Source organism: Parambassis ranga, unplaced genomic scaffold (assembly GCF_900634625.1).
Source record: "Parambassis ranga unplaced genomic scaffold, fParRan2.1 scaffold_22_arrow_ctg1, whole genome shotgun sequence".
NCBI classification, from domain to species: domain Eukaryota; kingdom Metazoa; phylum Chordata; class Actinopteri; family Ambassidae; genus Parambassis; species Parambassis ranga.
The window spans coordinates 1,960,180-1,986,472 of NW_021144778.1; the positions used below are offsets into that span (position 1 = coordinate 1,960,180).

A 26,293-nucleotide genomic window follows, 5' to 3' on the forward strand; every position below is an offset into this window, starting at 1 on the left:
TAAAGAGTTATTCTGTTGTGTGACATCCTGATTGAACTGTTTGTGTAATGGTATGTGTCTGCATGTTTGCATACCATGATGTTGTGCTGCAGTTTTTGCAGTCTTTGTATCTATGTAGTTTGTGCAGCTCTTTGGCCACATGCAGCTGTTTTAACTACAAATAAAGACACATTTATTGTCCATTCATTTAACAGCTTCAAACAGAAACATACAAAACAATGTTTTCACAGTAGAAGAACATCTGAGACAAAAACACAGCTGATGTGATGTGTCAATGAACACAAGGAGCTCTGTTAGAGAGAAACACACAGTGTGAATGTGTCTAAGAACTAAACCAGTAATCTACACTGATTGGTCACATCTGGACTCACCTGAACTTTCTGCAGTTCCTCACAGCTGGAAGCAGTCTCAATCGTCCTTCTGTTGTTGTGTTGTACTTCATCAGGTCTAGCTCATCAAGAACCTCCTCTGACATCTGCAGCATGTAGGCCAGAGCTGAGCAGTGGATCTCAGAGAGTTCCTTCTCTGATCTGGTCTCTGACTGCAGGAACTCTTGGATCTCCTGATGCACTGAGAGGTCGTTCATCTCCATCAGACAGTGGAAGATGTTGATGCTTCTGTCAGGAGACACTGTATCAGTGCGTCTCTGTTTCAGGTTGTTGATGGCTCTCTGGATGGCCTCTGAACTGATCTCTGTCTGACCCAGCAGGTCTTTTAAAAGTCTCTGGTTTGACTGCAGGGAGAGACCATGAAGGAAGCGAACCATCAGGTCCAGGTGGCCAGTTTCACTGTTCAGAGATTTCTCCATGACTCTGTCCAGGATGTCATCCAGAGATGACCAACTTTTCTTTCCCAGGAAGTTCACCAGCTCTTCATCGTCCCCATCAATGAAACAGCGTATGAGGTGGAAAGCAGCCAGAAACTCCTGAACGCTCAGATGGATGAAGCAGAACACCTTGTCCTGGTACAGGCCTCTCTCCTCTTTAAAGATCTGTGTGAACACTCCTGAGTACACTGAGGCTGCTCTGATATCGATGCCACACTCTGTCAGGTCTGACTCATAGAAGATCAGGTTTCCTTTCTGCAGCTGATCAAAAGCCAGTTTTCCCAGAGACTGGATCATCTTCCTGCTCTCTGGACTCCACTGTGGATCTGTTTCAGCTCCTCCATCATACTTGATCATCTTCACTTTGGTCTGAACCACCAGGAAGTGGATGTACATCTCAGTCAGGGTCTTGGGCAGCTCTGCTCTCTCTCTGGTTTCCAACATGTCCTCCAGAACTTTCTCTCTCTCAGCACATTCAGCTCTCTGAAAGTGAATGGAAATGTGAACTGGATGTCCTGGTTGGCTTTGTCTTCGGCCCAGTCCAGAGTGAACTTCTGTGTTAGGACTGTTTTCCCGATGCCAGCCACTCCCTTTGTCATCACTGTTCTGATTGGTTCCTGTCTTCCAGGTGAGCCTTTAAAGATGCCTTCTGGTCTGATGCTTGTTTCTGGTCTGTGTGCTTTCCTGGATGCTGCTTCAATCTGTCTGACCTCATGTTCCTCATTGACCTCTGCAGTCCCCCCCTCTGTGATGTAGAGCTCTGTGTAGATCTGGTTCAGAAGGGTCGGCTCTCCTGCTTTAGCGATCCCCTCAAACACACACTGGAACTTCTTCTTCAGGTTAGACTTGAGTTTACGTCCACACTCTGCAGCACGAGTTCCTGAACAAACAATAAATGTCATTAATAAGTGAACGCTACAATAAATGTGTCAAATAAATATTTTCTGTCTCCATGAAATCTGTTCATCAGTTGTAGACAAACAGTTTGTGTTTTCAGTCAGAAGAATTCACAGATGTCTGCATCATATTAACAGCAGAGTGTGTAAATGTAAACTTCATTTCCTCTTTCCATCATGTTAAAGCTCTTCAAATCCTCTTACTGCTCTGCAGACGCTCAGCCAGCTCCTCCTGCTTCATCCTCCTCAGGAAGTGCACTGTGATCTGCACTAATGACTCTCTGCTGCTCCTCTGCTCTTCATCCTCCTCATCCTCCCTCTGACTCTCTGAGCATTCTGGGTAATCTGGACTCAGGAGCTTCTGGATCTTCTTCAGCTCATCCTTCACAAACCTGACAATGTTCTCCTCCAGCAGCTGGAACAGAACAACAGAGTATAAACTCTCAGACTTTGAGGAGCAGAATAACAGTTTAGTGTTTCATGATATTACAGCTTATGTTCATACATGTATTACTTGAATCTACAACATTAGATATGAAGTGTTGTGTATGCACAGCTGCTGTAGTTATAAGTATGACTACCACAGTTCTGTCTCTGAGCTCTTCAGGCAGCTCCTCTGACCTCATGATCCTCATGTGCTCTAACATGCACTGTGAGCTGTAAGGTCTTATACAGACAGGTGTGTGTCTGTCCTCATCAAGTCCAATCAGTATCATCAAAGACAGCTGGACTCAGATGAAGGTGTAGAACCATCTGAAGGATGATCAGAAGAAATGGACGCACCTGAGTTCAATATATGAGAGTCACAGCAAAGGCTCTGATACTTAGGACCATGTCATATTTCACTTTGTCTTTTTAATACATCTGCAAACATGTCAACAACTCTGTGTGTTTCTGTCAGTATGGGGAGCTGTGTGGACATTAATGAGGAAAAATGAACTTCAATGATTTTAGCAAATGGCTGCAATATAACAAAGTGAAACATTTAAGGGGGTCTGAATACTTCCTGCACCCACTCTGTGTATATATAGTTTTAATTGAGGCAACTGGACTCAAGGATTGTGTTTGAAGACGTTTGGCCACTCCCCCGAGTGGCTTCCTCAGTTCTGCCGAGTGGCTCATCACATTATGGTAACATCTTTGCAGAGACACAGTCATGCTGTCTACATTTTAACAATGCTATGTGACGATGCTGTAAATGTGTCTTCACATCACCTGAGCTGCTCTGCACTGTGTGTGCTGGTTGTATGTTTCACCATATTTCAACCAAAGAAGACATGGACGCACATCCCCTCCACTCTTCGCCTTGCTCAGGGGTCAGGCTCTGGGTCTCTGTAGAGCACCAGGACTGTTGTGTTGTAGTTAGAAGCTGTTTGTACTCACCATAAATATGGCGTCCTGAGCAGGAGTCTGAACACTGGGTTGCTGCAGTCTGTGACAGAAACATCAGCATTTAACAACACAATCACTTCACTAAGTGTTTTGATGTGTTTTCACTTTAAACAGACACACAACAGTCAACAGACTGGTGACAAACAAGCATTGTTGTATTAAAAATGAAAACTATCCCAACTCCACACATCCAGCTCATGTTGAACCTGTTGCTGCTGCTTTAATGACTGAAGCACAGCTTTAAGAGTTCCATTCCACTTCCACTGTCATCATATGTTCACATTGATTTAGACCAGGGTTCAATTAAAGTCCCTGAGGTCCAGCTGTTCACATTTCCTCCAAGTCAAAGGTCTGAGCTGATGTCTAGCTTGTGTCTTATTAGCTTCCCCTATGTCCACATGTTCATATGTTTCAGTAATATCTATTGTCAGTTTTCAATGCAGGAAATGTTTACCTGGGGCACAGCTAGCTCTGTTACCATGAATAAAAGTAGTCCCAGGCAAATACATTGAAGGCCTTTATTTCAGATGAAAGAAACTGAAACCTCAGACTGAAATAAATACAAAGTGCAACAGTCAATGGACTGGTGAAGAAAATTAATTAATACACAAAATGTGTGTATTAAAAATGAAAACTATCCTGACTCCACACTGTTCAGCTGCATCCAGCAGGTTTGTAATTTGTTCTTCTTCACATATTCTGCTTTAATGGCTGCCAGCACAGCTGTAAGAGTTCAGTTAAATCTTCCACTCACCATGTTTCTCTTTCTTTAACATTAAGCGATGTGCAGCAGGATGGGTTTGTAATGAATCGCAGTCAGACAATGTTGCAGTGTCATGATATAGAGTCTATATCATGTGTTATGACTAAGTCATATTTTGTGTGTGTGAGTGTTCTCCCTCCCCGCCAACAGGGGGGAGCATACTATTGGTTCTACAGCTGGATGACATGGAGCTCGAGGATTGGAGGACACAGATGGGCTCTGAATTTAAAAACCCTCCACATCAGCCACCCGATGCTCTTGCCCTCCTCTCCACATCTCGAGAAGACTGCACTCGATTTTTGCTTGTATATTGGACATTAGACTGTGAATATTAATTTATGTAATTTAGACTTGTCGTTTGATTTTGGCTTTACCTAGAGTAATTGAATTTAAGTTATTATTACATACCAGGCACATTCGAGTAGGGGTGAGAAGCCGTTTTTGTTTATTCGTTTTCTCCTGTTTTTTGTTAGGAAGTCAGGGAAGTCACCTGTATTTTTGTTTGAATCTCTTTTCTTTTGTTCAGGAAAGACAGGAGCTGAGAACCTTAGTTGTTTTGTTTGTTATTTTGGCATTGCTCAGCCTGAAGGTTTCTGTTGTCTCGGTTCGTTTATAAATACATTTATATAAATTCCATTCGTCGTTGATATTTTTTCATATCTACCTTGGGAGTCGGAACAGGAGGGAAGAGTCACTTTATGCTACAACTAGGTTTCCCCTAGGCCGGTTGTAACATAAATTGGGGGCTCGTCGATTCTTTTGAAAGCGTGTTGGTAAGTAAAACGTTTGTTATCGGTAAGTTAAATTTGGCTCGTTCGTGTTTTGATTCGTGTCAGTAAGTAATTGGCAATTCGTCGTTTTTTTGGAATATTGTATTTTTCATATTACTCTGCATAATACTGGTTGACAGTTTTGCTCTGAATATGGAGTTTGATCTAGAGTATTTTGTGAAGAATCCTACAGTCCAGCAGTTGGACAAGTGTAGGAAGGTGGATTTATTAATGATTGCTGCGCGTTTTCAGGTCAGAGTGCCTCAAAACGTTAAAAAGGAGGAACTGAAAGAGCTTTTGCAGGAAAAGCTAGTGGAGGAAGGTCTGTGTGTGTCTGTGCCCTCTGTAGAGGAGGCGGCGAAAGCTGACGTGAGCTCCCGTGACACGGTGCGGCCCAGCCCAACCGCTCCCTCTGGTCCGTCTGTTACGCCTGCTATGACGGCAGAGGAGATGCAGCTAACTCTCAGAATAAAAGAAATTGATTTGAGAAATCGCGAGTTAGAGGTGGAGGCCATGCACCTGAAGGTGAGGGCCTTAGAGCTAGAGCGTCTCCCCTCTGCGACTCCACACCCATCTGCCTCACGACAGGTTCCTCATTCTCCTCGTGACACATTTGATGTGAGCAAGCACATTGCTTTAGTGCCACCATTCAGAGAGTCTGAGGTGGATTGCTATTTTAGTGCCTTTGAAAGAATCGCAACCACTCTGAATTGGCCGGTTGTAACACATGACACTGCAGACCTTTGTTATTTCCTTTACTTAAAGCCTTCAGAAACCACCATGAGATGATAACATGACAACATAAATACATACTGATACTTTCTATTATACATCTACAAACACAGACCTGCTTATGGGTCTTTTACAGAGCCAAGCAGACCCACATGATCATTGAAGAACTCTGCTAAGTAGGGATGTCCCGATCAGGTTTTTTTGCCCTCGAGTCCGAGTCTGAGTCATTTGATTTTGAGTATCTGCCGATACCGAGTCCCGATCCGATACTTTCTATAAAGGCACTCATTGCGGCAAAACCTGTGTGTGTGTGTGTGTGTGTGTGTGCAGGCCTGTCACGATTTCTAAAGAACATTTAACACTGGAAAGGCCCCCAATCATCAACACTATTATTATTATTGTTATTATTAATGATATTGGTAGGCCTATTACCATGGCTTATCTGAGCATAGTCAATGGAGTTAAGTCAAACCAACTAGCACGTCATGAGCAACAGAGCCAAACAACACGCACTCTACCTGCTGCTGGGAGTGGGCTCACCTGTGCGCACATGTGTTTGTGTGCGCACGCGTATGCGTGTGTGTATGCGCATCAGCGAATTTTACAAACGCCACCATGTAGACAGAAACACATAAAATAGCAGAGCTGGCACAAGAGGACTGGGCAAGAGGACTAGACTGGGTGGCGCTGCCGCGAGTGCCGCCAGTGAGAAGGCAGAGAACTTCACTCGTACAACGCAGACTCTCTTTGATGGCACGTTGTATTCATAAGCATGTTTAGTCTTGTGGTGAATTGTGTCGAAGTGTTGAACCGGTGTTGTGCAGCTTCACAGCTCTCTGTGTTGCTGTAACGTCCAAGCCCTGCAGCGCTGTGACGCACCGTGGCGAAATAAGAACTACCTGTTGATTCGACACATTTTAAGACAGAAGCCGCGGGACATATTAAATCTGACGGCCGGACTTTGCACACTTTATACGCTACGACGCACCGAGTGACGCCTTTTGTCATCCAGCCTCTTTGGCAGCGAGAGAGAGAGAGGAAAACAAACCAGCGTGCAAATGTAATTTATCGCGGCCGAAAAACTTAGAGCCCATTTAAAGTTATCGTGCAATTAATTGATTTATTGTTTAGCGACAGGCCTGTGTGTGCGTGTGCCGCCACACTGGGAGATTTCACACACGCAGCACATCGAGGTCTCGAACCAGGACCTGTCGCACCAAAAGCAGCTGTCATACCCCTGCACTACAAGACACAGAGCCACCCTGCACAGAAGGCGTTAACTTTGACAGCCCTAAAAAATATCCGAGTCCTGATCGGGAGGTAATGTCCGATTCCGATCGAGTCTGAAATCACGTAATCGGGCCCGATTTCCGATCATGTGATCGGATCGGGACATCCCTACTGCTAAGTTACAGAAACAGGACTTAAAGTGGTATCAACATTTTTGAAATGTTCACTTTTCATGGACACAGAGCTGGATCAGTGTCCATGATGGCCACTACAAGAGACTGAAAAACTGTTATCACACAATTTATTTGATCACAATTTGACCAAATTCAACCAAAAACACCGAAGAACAGAAGCCACCTTAAAGTTCTGCACAGGCTGTGTTCAAGTCAGAATAATCAGCAGTGTGAGGTACGTGCAAAAATCCAAACCAGGACCCTGGGAATCTGAGGAGGAGGAGACTAGCTCCTAGCTACATATAGGCTGACAGCTACAGTCGTTTTGGGAAGTTGGTCAAACTTTCTATATTTCTGCATAAATATGACCCGAAACACGATCAATGCTGAATTCTGCAGGCCGACAAAACATAGCTGAGCTAGACAACAGAAAAATGCATAAACCGCTAGCGATTAGCACAATGCTAATTTGCATTGAAAACCCATAAGGTCGCTAGCGCTATTAGCGTCACACTTTTAACCCGTTTTCTTAAACTTAAATAACTTAAAGTGCCTCCTATGAGCGCATGACGTAAGGTAAGGGCTTATGAAACATAATACTTACAGACAGATATTCTCAGACGACTAAAAAACATGTAGCAGGATGAAAAAACACAGCAGAAACTTTCCACTTGGCTCTGGAACCCATTATGCTACTACGGAAGCCTCGTAGGACAATCTCAACTCAAACATAGGATTTTGGCTGACTATAGGGGGCAGCACAATAATATTTACATACAGTGTATGAATCTATCATTTATTTAAATGTTTTATTACTGAAATGTCTTTCCATACTTTGTTTCAGTGGGCTGCCTTTCTAGTACAGTGAGGCAGATGTTTAAGTCATGTTTATGCAGACATATAGAAGATTTTAAATGATTCATACACTTTGAAGCAGCACTGTAAATATGCATTACTCTGTGCTACAGATGCTCCAAACCATCAACCACCTGCAGAGCAAACAGACACATACAACCCCAAGAGTCCAGCAGAGCTCATCACAGCATGGAGACACTTCCAGAGTGATTCTTACCTTTGATCATCAGATGGCTGATCAGCTTTGAATTCAATGGGCCTACCCATCGACCAATCACTTTTCATGGACACACAGCTGGGTCCAGGTCCAGCAGAGTCTGCTCTCACATCCTGGATCCTGATAGAATCACAAACACTGACTCTGAGCTTCTTCTGGAAAAATGATGCTGAACATCATGTTACACTTTAAATGTTTAATAATGATGGAAACAAACTGCAGCTGTGACATTAACTCTGACCTTTGACCCTCAGATGGATCAACATCTTTGAAATCAGGGGGCCGATCCTTTGACCAATCACTCTTCATGGACACACAGCTGGCAGGTCCAGGTCCAGGTCCAGGTCCAGGTCCAGGCCCAGGTCCAGGCCCAGGCCCAGGTCCAGGTCCATGTCCATGTCCAGGTCCAGGTCCAGGTCCAGCAGAGTGTGCAGTGTGCTGCTGCTTTGTTCTTGAACACACAGATGTGTGAATAATGTGAGTGTGAGCTCTGACATGGAGAAGAGTCATGGACAGTCAGAGACGGTCCTCTTACCTCTGAGCTTTGGTCCGGCTCTCATGGTCCCCACACAGAGGGCTTTTAGAGGGAGGGACTCCCTCCTCTCTGTCCTCACACTGACTCATAGCAGAGCTCGCACCTTCACACAAACACAGCAACATGACACAGAAACACACAGTCAGCATGTTGTTATTGATCCTTCATGTAGATGCTAACAGGCTAATCATGCTGTTAGCTTAGCATCAGAGCCTCAGACCAGGTTTGGTTCTCAGGCTTTTATTTTGGTGAGTCTGTAAACACACCAACATCTCTGATGCTGTTATTATTGATGTCACATGCTGTAAGTGGAACAGTGCACACACACATTCAGTGTTTGCTTCAGAATTCTGTCACTTCTCTCCATGTGTGAACATGTGAATAAATGAACATGTGTTCATGTGTGTTTCTGTCACAGTGTGAACAGACTGAGTGAAGCACTGAGACCTTCCTCTGTAACAGTCTGTGGACTGTTTTCTATAGAAAGGACAAACACATGAGCAGCTACTGTCTGAGCTCTGAGGACTGACACACTTCTCCTCATGGCAAATATTAGATTCACATATTTATGAACCCTTGAAGAGAAAATGTTTCTTCTGATGAGTTTCAATCATCGATATGAATTCATGAAAAATAAAACATGACAAATTGATGCATTTATAAATGTTTTAGTTTTAGTAATAAGAATCATCTGAACTCAATTCAACCAGATGCACCTGAACGCACCATGAACTTTAAACCAACCAAACTTACGTAACGTGGCGCGCGGCTGTTGCGCAGCACAGGCGTGTTAAACCGGAAACAGACTGATCTGATAAAGTCAGAATAAAGCGACCTTTTCTCCGCTTGAAGCTTTGAACGAGTCGATCTGAGTTTCAGAGCAAATGAAGCTGCTGAACTTTACAGAGAGAACGATCAACAGAGACGCTTGTTGTTGGTTCCGCGTTTCAGGGACTTACTACAATAAAGATCCATCAGTTACAGGCAGCAAAGATCAATGAGGTGATCACACTGATGATTGATCAGATATCGACAGACTCACCTGCTGAATCAGTCCTGACTTCCAGAAGTTTCCACCTTCGTGTGTGGAGCTGCTGGTTCTGCTGCAGTCTGTCTGACAGGAGCTCAAAAACGAAAGTAAGTCCACAGAAGCCACGCCTTTAAACCAGGACACGTCTCCAGCAGGGGGCGCCCTCACACTGGAAACATGAAGCTGATTTTTACAGCAGCCTCCCTGTTGTTGCTCTGTCTGTGTCTGTTTACATGATAACAGCTGTGACACAAACAGAACAGTGATGGACTTTATTCAACCTGCTCAGCGAGAGAAGCAGCGAGCAGCTCTGATAGAAGTCTGTCTGCACCATCATCAGGGTCTGATGCTGCTGCAACAGCCGGACTCTGGGACAAAGTGACGTCAGCAGATGTCGGGTTGTCCTCTGAGTCTCTGAAGCAACATGCGGCTCAGCTGGAAAACAGCTTCTGATGGAGCTCTGATAGTCTGACTTCATCTCTGAGAGGAAGAAGAGGGAGAAGCCGCTGCGCAGCGCGCGGACTCTCTCCAGCAGCAAAGTGCAGAGATCATCAGAGCTCCACATGAGCTGAACATGAAGAGACACAGTCCGCTAGCAGCTCCTTCACTGTCGGCCTGCAGCGCTGCTCCCACACTCATCTGGACTCTTTCATCCACACACAGAAAACACGAGCGGAACATTCAGCCTGCAGAGGAGCTGCCTTGGATTGAGTCTCCGCGGTTCTCATGGTGTGTTCAAGGACCGCCTCCCGCTCTCAGCTGATCATAACTACACTCTGACTGTGCTTGTGTTGCAGCTACGAACTGAACATGGCAGAAGAAGCTCCAGCTCCAGCCGCCGCTCCGGCCGAAGCGCAGAAGAAGAAGGTCTCCAAGCCGAACAAGTCCGGCCCCAGCGTCAGCGAGCTCATCGTGAAAGCTGTGGCCGCTTCCAAGGAGCGGAGCGGCGTGTCTGCAGCCGCCCTCCAGAAGGCTCTGGCTGCCGGAGGATACGATGTGGAGAAGAACCCGCGTCAAGAGCCCAGAGCCCCCACTCAGAGAGGTCATCCTCACTGCCCGTTCAAACAGGAGCTCTGTGATCATGCTGCTGCACACTGCACAGCTCCACCTGGTTCACTGGGGTTTGTTTTGTTAGTGTTAGTTCATGTGTTTACTTATATACTAAAGCAGTGATAAACCTATATTTACTAAACATATAAAACTATAGAAACATCATCATGCTTTTACACATAATAAACCTATACTTATTAAAGCTATTTATAAATGATATTATGTATTTATTGTAAAACATTTATTATAGTTTCCTGTTAAATATTCCTCGGTGTCAGTTTGATATTACATCCTTGATCCAACCAATAAATAAATGTCCCTGAGACGGACCATTATTCATCTTGAAGAGTTCAACATGTGTATTATTACACTGCATCTTACAAAAGATAAAAGATGATATTTATTTCAGAAGAGACTGATTATTCTGTGCATCAGACAGAGTGATGAGCAGCAGAGGCAGAGGATGAGGAGCCGCTCTTTAGAGCAGCGGTCCCCAACCTTTTTTGCACCACGGACCGGTATCATGTAAAATAATACTTTCACGGACCGGCACAGAAAAAAAAAAAAACAAAAAAAAAAAACAAAGTGCATAAACAGACTCTTACTCTTATGCTTAATTAGTGGGAGCCTTTGAGCTTTCCCAGCAATGAGGCGGTCCCATCTGGGGATAATGGGAGACATGACACCCGAAGTGTGTTTCTTATGTCCAGTCCACTCCGTAATTTTGTTCTGGCCGTCATTAATTGCTTCAGTCGTTCTTGTTCATGTTTTCTTCCATGGCTTGTCTTTTAATGCAGGGTGCTCGGTCTCGCAGTTTTGAAGGCTTCGTTGCCTCATTTGCGAGTCTGTCGCCACACATCACTCAGAGCGGACTTGGTGTGTGAGAATCACCTGTTGCAATAAATCCGTATTTTAAATAGGACTCCTGATATAGTCTTTTAAATGCGGGTTTCTTTTTCTTTGAAGGGGCAGGCTCCTCTTCTTCTGTCTCCTCGTTAGGTCTTTTCCCCTTTCCGAAGAAGCTCTCCAAAGACGTTTGTTTTTTATTTATTTTTGCTGCTTGTGGGCTTAATTTTGGGGCCGTATCCCGTGACCGAGACAAGCGTCTGGGCAGGTGCTTAAAGGCACAGGCGGATGAATCTGATCGATTTATAAATGAAACAGCTGTCAGACTCAGATAATGAATAATATATGTTTTGCTCAGTCTTTCTGTGCGGCCCGGTACCAAATGACCCACGGACCGGTACCGGTCCCCGGCCCGGTGGTTGGGGACCACTGCTTTAGAGGACACTGAGGTGGCTCTTAAAGAGCCGCTGTGGTTTGAGGAGCCGCGGACACTTCAAGCTCTCTCTCCGTGGATGCAGCGGGCCAGCTGGATGTCTTTGGGCGTGATGGTGAGCCTCTTGGCGTGGATGGCGCACAGGTTGGTGTCCTCGAACAGGCCGACCAGGTGCTGGCCTCCTGCAGAGCCATGACAGCGGAGCTCTGGAAGTAGTCAGCTCCATGTTTGATTATTCTAGATGCTTTAAGGCTGTGAACCCCTCACTGCACACTTTAAACTCCGTTCTCTCTGTTTAAACACTGTCAGAGTTCAAACCTTCGTAGGAAATAAGTCCAGTATTACAGAATGAAACCAAAGATCAAACCTGTTTTCAGCAGCATTCTGCATTCTGGAGATGGACTGACACTGGTCTACGGACTATCCGGACCAGAACTCAATGAGCTGTAAGAGAAAAACAAGGTGAGAGGTGAACTGGTTATAGGAGGGACCACTGTAATGCAAACATGTGATTTGCTGATTCTGGTGTTTTTAGGTTTTAATTTAAATTCCACAAAATCATTTATTTGCATTCAATTATTTTTGATTGTAACCATATATAATTCATACTTCTGTCTGTGTTCTAAGAGTCTTAAAAATATGTGGTTTCCTTTTTATTTACAGTGTGCATGTCATGTGACTTATGAACGTACAGTTTGTGCATATATATAAACAGTTTGATTTCCAGGTTGATGCAGCAACAGCTGCTGCTCTGACACCATTGTTCATGTCTTCCTCTCTCTGCACTGTGTTAACACACCTGAATGCTGCAGAGCATCTTCTTCTTTCCTGCTAAATAAATAATGGCCCTGTGGTCTGGTGGTGTCGGTTCACCTTGGACAGCGATGGACAGGAGGACAGGAAGGTCCGGCTGCTCTCAGCTGGGACCTGTGTGTGTCTGGGTGCACACACACCTGCAGTCTGCCCACAGTTACTGACGTAGCCACTCCGTCACACCCCAGCTGACACATGACCGCACCAGGTGGCTGCTGCTATGACAGATGGTGGTTGTCAGCATTCCTTGTTAGTATAGTGGATAGTATCTCCGCCTGTCATGTGGAAGACCGGGGTTCGATTCCCCGACGGGGAGAAAGACTTTTACCAGCAGATAGGATGATACTGACCCTGTACATTGCTGCTGCAATAGAAAACATTTCCCAGTTTGGGATAAATAAAGTATTTGTTCTGTTCTGTTCTGTTCGACTTGTGTCTTGTGAAATTTTGATTATATTATTTCTTGGGCTCTATGCTCTAAGTGTCTTAAAAATATGTGGTTTCCTTTATTTACAGTGGTGCATGTCATGTGACTTTACTTATGCAACATGTATGATAATGTTCTGTCTCCTCTCATTTCCAGACGTGCAGCCAAAAACATGTGCAGTGATGATATGTGACGGTATCATCATGGTCTCAGAGAGAAGAGCTGAGTGTGTCTGTTCTGATCTTTGTTGTGTCTCTTCTCCTCTGTAGTTTCTGCTTGTTGCTCCGTCACACGCCCTCTGCTGGTGAGCCGCGTCATTACACACAACCGCTCATGTAATGAGGTGAATTTATAACTTTTGACTTTATGTGGAGGAGGGATTGATTTTGGAATGAGGAGGCTGCAACCTGCGATGGCACCACTAGATGTCAGCTTTTCACAGCATTGGTGGTTCAGTGGTAGAATTCTCGCCTGCCACGCGGGAGGCCTGGGTTCGATTCCCGGCCAATGCAATGACTCTTTTAACTGAGGAACATGTGAGGGGACATATATTCACCTTCACATCTATGCTGTTGTTCAGCATGTTGTTTTTATATGTGTTAACAGACCTATCTGACTTCTGTTAACATCACTGTGACACACACACAGAGGCTCTACACTTCACAGACGAGCTTCAGTGGTACAGTGCACATCACATTTGAAACAAGAGCACTTACCACTTTCTAGTTTTCTTTCAGTTTTTGTCTGATGTCAACAGGCATAGTTGACAATAACATCCTCACCTACAGTGTAATACTCAGAGTTTTTCATGATATCATAACAGGACATAATACATCTCTGTACATTTCTCATCTGTATATCTGCATATCTTATGGTTGCTCTGTACATAGTCTTTATTTCTACTTTATCTATTGTTATGCTGCTCAGGACCTTGTTTTCATGCTGCTGCAATGGAATGGAAGGAATGCTGACAACCAACAAAGGACATCAAGGCATCACTCAACAGAAAGAAGACAGCCTTCTTGAGTGGAGACAGAGAGGAGATGAGGAGGGCCCAGGCAGAGGTGAGGGAGAAGATTGGAGAGGGCAAGGAGAGCTACAGGAGGAAGCTGGAGAGCCAACTTGCCCGGAACAACTTGAGGGAGGTATGGAGTGGCATGCGAACCATCACCGGCCACAATAGGATCTCTGACCAGCTGATGGATGGAGATCTGCAGGAGGCCAACCAGCTGAACCTGTTTTTCAACAGGTTTGATAGTCCACTCCCTGACCACCCTCCCCCTCCCTGTGATGCACCATTAACACCTGTCTATAACAACAATGTACCTCCTCCTCCCCCTCCCCCTAACCATACTAACCAGTTTCACCTTCCCATCAATAACATCACCCTGCCCCCCTTACCCCACCTTCCATTAACAACCCCCCACCCTCCCCCATCAGATCTCTCTCTCTGCTCTTCTGTGTCCACAGTTACCATCACCACAGAAGATGTGAGGAGGGAGTTCAGTCGCCTACGACCGGGAAAAGCTGCAGGACCGGATGGACTCAGCCCCAGAGTTCTCAGGGACTGTGCCACACAGCTGTGTGGGGTCTTCCAGCACATCTTCTCCCTGAGTCTGGGCCTGATGACTGTCCCTGCCCTGTGGAAGACAACATGCCTTGTTCCTGTGCCCAAGACCAAACATCCAAGCACACACAGCGACTACAGACCAGTTGCTCTGACTTCACATGTGATGAAGTCTCTGGAGAGGCTGGTCCTGAAACACCTGCGTGCTGTTGTGGAACCATCGCTGGACCCCCTGCAGTTTGCTTACCAGCCCCGTATTGGAGTGGAGGACGCCATCATCTACCTGCTGCACAGAGCACACACCTACTTGGAGGAGGCAGGTAACACTGTTAGAATCATGTTCTTTGATTTTTCCAGTGCGTTTAACACCGTGCAGCCTGCCCTTTTGAATATGAAGCTCCTGGACATGCAGGTAGAGACCCCACTGGTCACCTGGATCACTAACTATCTTACAGGTCGACCACAATTTGTGAGGCTGAGGAACACCGTCTCGGACACGATAGTGAGCAGCACGGGGGCACCCCAGGGCACAGTACTGTCTCCATTCCTGTTCACACTCTATACATCGGACTTCAGACACAGCTCACAGTCCTGCCACCTGCAGAAGTTCTCGGATGACTCTGCCATTGTGGGCTGTACCAGCAGAGGTCGGGAGGCGGAGTATATGAGTGTGGTGGACAGCTTTGTGGAGTGGTGCAGACAGAACCACCTGCAACTGAATGTCACAAAGACAAGAGAGCTGGTGGTGGACTTCAGGAAGCACCAGACACTCCCAAACCCGGTCAGCATCAAGGGTACCAACGTGGACATTGTGGACAGCTACAAATACCTGGGTGTCCACATTGACCACAAACTGGACTGGTCCACAAACGCAGAGGCAATATACAGGAAGGGACAGAGTCGCCTGTATCTACTGAGGAGACTCAGGTCCTTTAACGTCTGCCAGACCATGCTGCAGATGTTTTACCACTCGGTGGTCTCCAGCGTCATCTTCTACGCTGTAGTGTGCTGGGGCAGCAGGATGAAGACGGCCGACACCAACAGACTCAACAAGCTCATTAGGAAGGCTGGCTCGGTGCTGGGAGTGGAGCTGGAGTCTGTGGTGGAGGTGACGGAGAGGAGGATACTGAGGAAACTCCTCAGTATTCGTAACAACACGTCTCACCCCCTGCAGGACACACTGCTGTCCTACAGGAGCACATTCAGCGGTAGACTGAGACTACCGAGGAGCAGCACAGAACGCCACAGGAGGTCCTTCCTGCCAGTGGCCATCAGACTGTATAACTCCTCCCCTTTCTGTAGGGAGAAGCGCTAGATAATCATGTCAGGCATCACTGTCATTCCCTCCACTTGTCTATATTTATGTTTACTTAGCACCTTACATCTCCATATTTGTATCCATGTATCATATATTGTGCTCATACTGCGTACTGTACTCTTATTTTGGATTATAGTGACACTTATACTCTGTACTTAACTGCATTTAATGTAACTTGATACCTCTGGCACAAGAATTTCCTTCGGGATTAATAAAGTTTTATCTTATCTTATCTCTTATCTTATCTTAGGTCATAGCAGCAGTCACCTGATGAGGTCATGTATCAGCTGAACTCAATTAAATTGAATTTTCCATCCAATAAATGCAGCAGAAATAGAAACAGTAAGGTGCATAACATTCCTCCAGGACATAAACCTTTGCATTTCAATATACCAAATTAAGTTGGATGAAACCCCCACATCGCTGGGCTGCTGTCTTCAGAACGTGTAAGCTGTCCTCCTATAGGGTTAAAAAACACAAACACACAACACTCATGTTGATCCTGAGCATCACATAAACATGTGAATCTTTCATTAATATTGAAGTTCCTCCTTTGTTCTGGGAAACTTACAGAAGCTTCTTTGAGAAGTGGTTCAGCTGGGCCATGAACTTCAATGCAGCGGCTTTATATTCCTAAAAGACATCTTTGTTCATAACTTTACCAATGTCAAACTAAGAAGAACATGTGCTTTGTGTTGTTCTTCCACTGACTGAAACATGAAAAAAAAGCTGTCACACATGGCTCGTTGGTCTAGGGGTATGATTCTCGCTTTGGGTGCGAGAGGTCCCGGGTTCAAATCCCGGACGAGCCCTCATCTTTGAACTTCAGTAGATAGGATGGCTGCTTCATGTTTACATTTACAGCACATAAGTTCATATTCCAACTTAGTCCCTGTAAACAGCTGTCTGCTCAAACTCTTAGAAGCAATCATTCTAGAACTGCACTGCACTGAGGACCAATGTCCAGGGAGAGCTGAGGAAGAAGTACAGGGGCTGTAAGGCAGGAGTGAAAGTAGAGGCTGCATGTAGACATTTTAAGCCAGTGATCCCCTCGGCAATAATAAGGAATGTCAACTCAGCTGGGCCATGAACTTCAATGCAGCGGCTTTGTGGTGATCTGCAAGAAGTCATCATTCACCTTGAAAACAGTAGTAGCACAAAACAGTATTGTTAGTTGTAGTTACTCTCACACAGAATTGAATGGCTATAAAGAAATGTGAGTTTTCATTTTACATTAATTAATTAATTACCAATTAATTAATAATTAATTGAATTTTTGCTCGTATCAAATGAATAAACTCCGATCTTTATTTACGGACTCCACAGCAAGATAGGAAACATTACAACAGCGAAGTCTCCTCCAGCAGATATTGGAAAGACTTCCACTCAGCCGAGAATCCGCGGTACGTTTAGTCATTGTGCTGCTTACGACCAAACGAAGCGCTGGAAGAACGTAACGTAGGTTGATTTGCACAGACACACATTTAAATGTGAAATTGTCCGGTTTGTTTATTTGTTTGTTTTTTCTGCTGCTGTTCTACAGTCTGAGTGAAAACATGCACTAGTGTGGGACATATTCCAGTCACAGGTTCATTTGCGCAGACACGTTTTAACTTTAATAATCACTGATGTGACTTTTCTGAACTTTGTTTGTCTATTTGTCTGTTTAATTTTAATGTTGACATGCTTTGTGACCTTAAGATAAAAACATTTGAAGGACAAAGTTACTTTAAATGTTTGCTTCATTATTATTTTGAAGCAGTTTGTGCCTCAATATTATCAATACATATTTCCATGGCTGGTTGGTGCCTAATCACCAGCTTAGCCTGTTAGAATGAAGTAGTTAACTTGACTGATGATTTGTCGGTATCATGCTAGAACACTGTGCCAATTTAGAGTCAAAAACATGTAAGTGCAACTGTCATCAATTAATCGTCAAATTAATCGTTATCGGCTAAATGCCACAATTAATCGTGATTAATTTTTTTGCCAATATCGCCCAACCCTAATCAGTATATATAGTAATAATATGAAGTAGTTGAGATTTCCTGTGGATTTTAACAGGTTGTTAAACTATTTTACCTACAGAAGTAAACACTTAATGACTATTTCAGAGACAGATTCAACAAAAACTCGGTGACAAACTAATTACAAGTGAAACAACAGTTTTGTCAAACATACTGGTGCTGCTACACTAACAGCCTCCATATCTGAGGCCTTCTCTCATTTACAGAGACAAAAAACTGGCAAATCCCATAGAAAAATGAACCAAACTGCTTAATGCAGATAATACTGAAACACTAAAAATACTAACTTACAAAAAGATGCATGTCCTTATTTTTATTTGCTTATAAAACTGCTGAATTCACAACAAACCTTGTGGATGTGTTTATAATGATGCCCTGCCTCATCTGCTACATCAGTGTTTCCCTGTTCATATAATGCTCCACTGTGTCCTGACGGTCCATCACATGTGTTTTATTCTTGCTGATAAGAATAGGAGCAGGTGGCTGTGCACTGGCTCGGCGAGGCTGAAGCTAGCAGGCTAACAGGAGCTAACATGGCCTCATTACAATATGGGTTAATGCTGAAAACAACTCTAACTCTCCGTGTCTTTGTTAGAATCTCCTCATGTCCATTGTGTGTGGGGAGGCAGCAGAAAAGGCAACAACATGTCATCAGACAAATAATACCATCTACTGTAACTGGAAGTAAACAGCAGCTTCCTCCCAACTTTTCTAAGTTTCTTTAACATCAACCTAACGTCACCTGGGGCCATGTGACAAACAGTCAGGCTTCAGCATGAGCTGGACTTTGTGGGATGACACTGACGTTACCTCCTCCAGCTTCGACCAGCACTGACGGTTCTCTTTACGGTGTTTTACGCTCGCTCGAAGAAAGCCACTGGCTTTGTTAGGTCCGTTACTATAGTAACGGTATTGCAGCGCTGTGGTAACCAGGAAAACATGGAGTGGATTTCAGTGGTGAGGTTATTCTCTTACGAACTTAGTGGAACAGAGTTTTTCACGAGCAATCGAGACAGCATTAGGTGGAGTTTCCTACTCACTAAATGGGGGGGGGTCCAAACGGGCCGTTTTAAAATGTGGGGGGGGGCACGTCCCCCTCTGATATAATGGTAGCGACGCCTATGGATTTAGTAGTAGCCTAATCCACGTATTAAAGTACATCTGCATGCAGGTGGTCCCCTTACAATAGAACACGTTTATACCTTTTCCTTTTACTAAACAAAGTCATTTCAGCACGCAGGTCTCCCCTGCTGTCTGTCACGTACGGCACAGTTCCAGCCCGATGCACACCCAGCAGCACAGACACACACGCAGGGGAGCAGGCACCAATATATCGTGAAAATATGCCGACTGCTTCACTTCAATAAATCGCGACTGTATTGTTTCACATTAACTACACTTAAGCACTGGCTGTACCCCTGCATACAAGTGCTGCTTAGGCTAACACAGAGCGTTAGCTCTGGGCTAACGTTAGCCTGTCAGCTACACTACAAAAGTAAAGCCAAGCACTTTTGGATTGCTTTAGCTGGCGGCGAGCTGCGCTCTCAGTGTGTTAAGGATGAATTCAACGTGCCTGTGTAGAAAACTCCAAGTACTAACCGTGTTCACCACTTACCTCTGACAGCTATATGACGCGACCATAGACGTTAGCTATAACGAATGCTAACTAATCTTAGCTGTTTGTAGCCTGTCTACCCCAATGTGAACAATGACTGACACTTCTGCCTAAACCCAAGGTCCATTTATCTTAAGGCATGCACATTGTTTCACATAAAGATAATAAACTTATTGAATAGAAGACAGAAAACTTACCAACAGTAGTTTCAAGCAGAGGCAGATGGCGGGTAGGACAGAGGCTGATCTCGTGCTCATGCTCTTGCTCTGCTAGTTGAACTCATTCGGTTTGAGAGGGCCACGGGAGTCAAAGCAAATATATATTTATGTTACATCTGCTAAACATATTTGGGTATTGTTGGAATTAATAACATTTTCATAAGACAAACAAAATAATAATGTTTCACCTCTAAGAGGGGCTTGAATCAGTTTTTTGAGTGCAGTGAGTCTGCTCCCCTATGTCCTCAACATGTGTTTTTAGCATTACATCCCAGTCAGTGGTGTCAAAGCAGTCCCTCAGACCATCCTCTGCCTCAGCTGACCACTTCCTGATTGAACGTGTGGTTTTAGACATCCTTTTGACCAGGGGGGTGTACTGTGGCTGCAGGTGAACCAGAACCATAAACGCCTCGGGGTGCTTTGTCTGCAGTCTTGCTGTTACTGTGTGTATCTTCTCACAGGCAGCTGATGCGTCCGCGCTCGGTGGGGCGTAAACACAGAGCACGATCACATGACTTAGCTCCCTCGGCAAGTAATATGGCCGCAGGCTAACAGTTCCAAGTCCTGACAACAACACAGTACACTGAGCCCCCCACCTCTGCTCTTCCCACAAGTGTTCGTGTCTCTGTCGGCTCTCACAGCAGTAAATTTTTTTTTTTTATTTATTTTAGATACTGTATTAATCCCAGAGGGAAATTCGTTACGGCTGCTGCACAAGCAGTGTCATACAATGACTAGCAAGGCGCGCCACAGGCTAGGGTGAAGTGTCTTGCCCAAGAACACACAACAGTGACTAGGGAGGAGTTGGGATCGAACCACCAACCTTCCGGTTATTGGACAACCCTGCTATCCCACTGCGCATTGGACTTCTAGTTAAACACAGGAGAAGTGATTCAAAGGTTGTGGGTTCGAGTCCCACCAGAGTCATAGTGCCTTTTAACTTCCTGTGGCGCCGTCCTTCAGGGTGGATACAGCTCCTGTCCTGAGAGCTAGAAAAAAAGGACTGCACTCAGACATCCCGGAAAACAGCGTCACTGCCCCTGGCTTTGTGACCGTACAGGTGGACAGAGATCTGACTGGTGAGATATTTTGGAAGACTTTCTGTTCTGCAAGTTATTGCGCAGATAAAGTCTGTCAATCCAGAGATTAAAGCTCACTGTATGCTGCTGAACATGAGGCACTGCTGGATCACTCTGAGGTGCGATGGCTGTCGCAATGGCTGCAGCACAGAGCTCAATCAGAGGGAAAGAAGAAGGAGCAACATCACTGGAGAGCAGACTGGAGAAGAAGGCAGCGTGGTCAGAGCAGACAGAAACAGGTGCTGCAGGGTTTCAGCCTTTCTCTGACACAACCTGATTCAGATCATGTGCTTCATCTGGTGCAGAATGATACAGCTGTAAATCCGAATGAACTCAAAATTCATTAGTAATCCTGTACTCCTGTTACCCTCTCATTGTGATCAACAATTACATAATGCAATTAGCAGAAAAAGTGTCAATATTATTACAAAGGGGCAGCTAATTATCTACCGGTTTAGATTTTGTTAGCCACAACACCCACTGTTTTAACAGAGACAAAATGGCTGACAGTAAGTAAATAGTAAAAGTACATTATTTTGTTACATTTGTACTTAAGTACAAGTAAAAGTGCTGGCTTAAGAATAAAGTACAAGTACCCAGAAAAACTACTTAATTACAGTAACTTGAGTATTTGTAATCAGTTACTGCCACCCTTGGATATTTGCAGTCCACCCCTGGACACATGCAGTCCACCCCTGGAAACATGCAGTCCACCCCTGGATATATGCAGTCCAGTGCAGTGAGGCATGCTCTGATCTGTACAATGGAGAAACCAAACAACTACTCCAAAAACTGGCCTTCAATGTTTGTCAAAGTTTGTCAAGATGCTTATGTTTAAGGCAAAAGCTGTGACCTCTTTCAAGTTTTGCAGCGTATTTTCGCTCGAAGCTGTGAACACATATTAATCAGACAGACGAGGTGGCCGAGTGGTTAAGGCGATGGACTGCTAATCCATTGTGCTCTGCACGCGTGGTTTCGAATCCCATCCTCGTCGTTTCATATTTTAAGGTCCTGACACAGGATCATCACTTGATGGTGTCATAAACATTCCAACTTAAGACAGTAATACTGGTGTAGCTGGTTTACAGAGAGAAGCAAGAAAACAACAGTCAGCATCATCGTCCATAAAAACACATGACAATAACAGAGAGTTTATGATCAGTGCTCCCCCTGCTGGTTAGGACATATGATGACATTTTAAATGTACCAGTCAAAAGTCACTCAGTGGTTTGTCTTTGTTTTTATGACTTTCTACATTGTAGCTTCATCCTGAAGACATCAGAGCTATGAAGGAACACATGTGGAATGATGTAGTGAACAAACAGTGTTAAACCAAGCAGAATATGTTTGATGTTTGACATTCTTCCAAGCAGCCAGCTTTTGCTTTGATGACAGCTTTGCACACTCTTTGCATTCTCTCAATCTGAACTGAACCACCAATGCTGTGCAATGCTGACATCTAGTGGTGGAATCGCAGGCTGCAGCCTCCTCGTTCCAAAATCAATCCCTCCTCCCCATAAAGTCAGAAGTTCTAAATGTGAGTCATTAAATGAGAGGTTCCAGCAGAAACGTCCAAACATCTGAAGAGAAGCTGAGAAGCCTGAATCATCAATGTCTTTTAAAATGTTCTGATCAAATCACATTAGTTTGTATATTTATATTACACACAGAGCTGTTGTTTCAGTCACATTCATTTGTTATGTGTACAGTGGGTGCAGGAAGTATTCAGACCCCCTTAAATGTTTCACTTTGTTATATTGCAGCCATTTGCTAAAATCATTGAAGTTCATTTTTCCTCATTAATGTCCACACAGCTCCCCATACTGACAGAAACACACAGAGTTGTTGACATGTTTGCAGATGTATTAAAAAGACAAAGTGAAATATGACATGGTCCTAAGTATCAGAGCCTTTGCTGTGACTCTCATATATTGAACTCAGGTGTGTCCATTTCTTCTGATCGTCCTTCAGATGGTTCTAACCTTCATCTGAGTCCAGCTGTCTTTGATGATACTGATTGGACTTGATGAGGACAGACACACACCTGTCTGTATAAGACCTTACAGCTCACAGAGCAGGTCACATACTGGGTGATGACGTCCTCCTGCAGGTGTTACTGTGGAACAACTGCTCTGGATTGGGATGAGTCTGAATAGAATAGAACTTTGTTAGCTTTGTAAAGCTGTGTGGTAGTTTAGAGAGGAACTGTAAAGAGTCAACAACAAGGAGTTGTCTCCAATGAAATAAAGTTACACATCAGGGCTCGTCCGGGATTTGAACCCGGGACCTCTCGCACCCAAAGCGAGAATCATACCCCTAGACCAACGAGCCACATGTGACTTCTTGCTTTTCATGTTTCAGTTGGTGGAAGAACAACACAAAGCACATGTTTTTCTTAGTTTGACATTGGTTAAGATATGTACAAAGATTTCTGGTTAGGAATATATAGTGTTGCTCCTGAAGAGGGACTTGAACCCTGGGCCCTCAGATTAAAAGTCTGATTTCCTGCAAGATCCACCCACAGAGATCCTGAACACATAAAACTCAGATTCCCAACCAGAATAGTAGCAGAACTGAAGACACCACTTGGAGGAGTGTCTTCAAAAACCAATCCTTGAGTCCAATGTACCAACCAGCACACAGTAAGTGAAACAGGCATGTCCACGCTTCAACAATGAAAACACAGATTGGCCGTATGGGGATCGAGCTAATCGGTCGAGCCCTATTGATTAAATGATGTTATGATGTTATTCGGGAATTCTGCCTATCCTTCCGGAATACTGATGTCTATACTGGAATGCTACTGTTTATTCTGGATTTCTGCATTTCATTCCAAAATTTTGTCTTTCATTATGGACTGCTTTTCATTCTGGAATGGTGTCTTTCATTCCGCAAATCTGCTTTTCATTCTGTTAGCTGACTTTTGTCCTGGAATGTTGCCTTCCATTTTGGAACGCACGCTTCCATGACATCACAGGCCGCTGTTGGGTTAGGGGTTTAATCCCAGAATTTTGTCTACCATTCCAGGATCCTGCCTATCATTCTGGAGTGGGTGGATGGATGTCTATTCCAGGATGCTCTCATTCTAGATTTCTGCCTTTCATTTGGGAATGCTTTCTTCCATTCTGGGATGCTTTTCATTCCAGAATGATGTCTTGCTGACTTCTGTTCCACTATACAGTGTTATTCGGGAATTCTGCCTATCATTCCAGAATACTGATGTCTATTCTGGAATGCTGCCACTTATTCTGGATTACTGCCTTTCATTCCGGAAATTTGAATTTCATTCTGGAATGCTTTTCATTCCGAAATGCTGCCTTTCATTCTGCAAGTCTGCTTTTCGTCCAAGGCGCTGTGTTAAGGTTGCAGTCTCCACTGCAGGACAATCCTGAGACAGAAACTGGTACACCCAAAGGATAAAACTCCCAGGGAGAAACACAGCAATATCATATATGCAGTCCAGTGCAGTGAGGAATGCTCTGATCTGTACATTGGAGAAACTAAACAACCACTCCACAGAAGAATGGCTCAGCACAGGAGAGCCACCTCCTCAGGACAAGACTCAGCTGTTCACCTCCACCTCAAAGACAAAGGACACTCCTTTGAGGACAACAATGTTCACATTTTAGACAGAGAGGAAGTCAAGGAAGCCATCTATGTTAAGCTGGTAAAACCTTCTCGAGGTGGTGGCCTCATCTTTTTACCACATACAAAGCAGTTATTTCATCCATTCCCAGGAAGTTTCACTCCAAGTCACATGCTAACAGCAAGAACAATGGGCTGTCTACCAGCAGTCTCATAGTCGTTAGCCAGTCATTAGACACACCTGGCACAGGCAGCCAGATCATCACAGGTAATTATGGAAACATTTAGTGCTATTGTTTGTGAGTTTTATCCAGACCCACCCACTGAGGTCTGCAACCACATATAAACCATGTTTCCCCACCAACAGATCAACAACTGATGAAGCTGCTTGGATGAGCAGTGAAACCTCTTCAGGAAAACTCTACAAGTCCAGACGCCTTGCTTCAATCTTCTCTACAAACATGCCAAAGCAAACAGTTTTTACCAACAATGTTACACACTGAGTTTTGAAGGTCTTAACCACTAGTCTGGAATGTTTACGACATGTGTGAAAAATTGTAATTCACGTGTGTTATTACCCATAGACTCCCATAGAGAAGGTTGAAGCAAGGCGTCTGGACTTGTAGAGTTTTCTAGAAGACGTTTCGCTGCTCATCCAAGCAGCTTCATCAGTTCTAACTGTTTGGTGGGGAAACATGGTTTATATGTGGTTACAGACCTCAGTGGGTGGGTCTGGGTAAAACTTAAAAAACTTAAAAAACAATAGCACTAAATGTTTCCATACTTACCTGTGATGTTCTGGCTGACTGGGCCAGGTGTGTCTAACGACTGGCTAACGACTATGAAACTGCCGGAGGGGGACTGGTTGACAGCCCTTTGTTCTTACTGTGATTATGTGCAAACTTCCTGGGAATGGATGGAATCACTGCATTGTATGTGGTAGAAAGATGATGTCTGAGGCCACCACCTCTGTTAAGGGAAGGTTTTTCCAGCTTAACATAGATGGCTTCCTTGACTCCTCTTTCATACCACCTTTCCTCTCTGTCTAAAATGTGAACATTGTTGTCCTCAAAGGAGTGTCCTTTGTCTTTGAGGTGGAGGTGAACAGCTGAGTCTTGTCCTGAGGAGGTGGCTCTCCTGTGCTGAGCCATTCTTCTGTGGAGTGGTTGTTTAGTTTCTCCAATGTACAGATCAGAACATTCCTCACTGCACTGGACTGCATATATCACATTACTGTGTTTCTCCCTGGGAATCTTATCCTTCGGGTGAACCAGTCTCTGTCTCAGTGTTGTCATAGGTTTGAAATGGACCGGGATGTCATGGTTGTTGAAGATCCTGCGGAGTTTCTCTGATACTCCTGACACATATGGAATGGAGATGTTCTTTCTCCGCCTGGTGTTGTCCTTCTTCTTGTTGTTGGGGGGTCTTGTTTTTGTGGCTTTGATGAGTGCCCACTTCGGGTAGCCACATGTTTGCAGGGCCTTCCTGATGTGGTGTTGCTCCTTCTTCTTCCCCTCTGAGCTGGTGGGTACAGTTTGTGCTCTGTGCTGCAAGGTCCTGATGACTCCCAGTTTGTGTTCCAGTGGGTGGTGTGAATCAAACAACAGATACTGGTCCGTGTGTGTGGGTTTCCTGTACACTTCCACATTGAGGCTCCTGTCCTCCTCAATGTGTACTGTGCAGTCCAAGAAGGCCAGATTGTTGTCCTTAGTGTCCTCGCGAGTGAACTTGATGTTGTTATCCACTGCGTTGATGTGTTCTGTGAACCGTTCCACTTCGTTGGTCTTGATTTTAACCCAGGTGTCATCCACATATCTAAACCAGTGGGTGGGGGTGGTTCCAGGATAGGAACTCAGGGCTCTTCTCTCCACTTCTTCCATGTAGAGGTTGGCCACA

The 26,293-nt window shown here is 44.6% G+C and overlaps 2 non-coding genes across 2 annotated transcripts; one reads left to right on the top strand and one right to left on the bottom strand.

Moving 5' to 3' along the window:
• The first annotated feature begins 16,613 nt into the window (after positions 1-16,613).
• trnap-ugg (transfer RNA proline (anticodon UGG)) lies at positions 16,614-16,685 on the top strand. The gene has a single exon. It is a non-coding gene; the product is annotated as a tRNA-Pro (tRNA).
• Positions 16,686-23,071: 6,386 nt separating this feature from the next.
• trnap-ugg (transfer RNA proline (anticodon UGG)) lies at positions 23,072-23,143 on the bottom strand. Its single transcript has one exon. It is a non-coding gene; the product is annotated as a tRNA-Pro (tRNA).
• Positions 23,144-26,293: the final 3,150 nt, after the last annotated feature.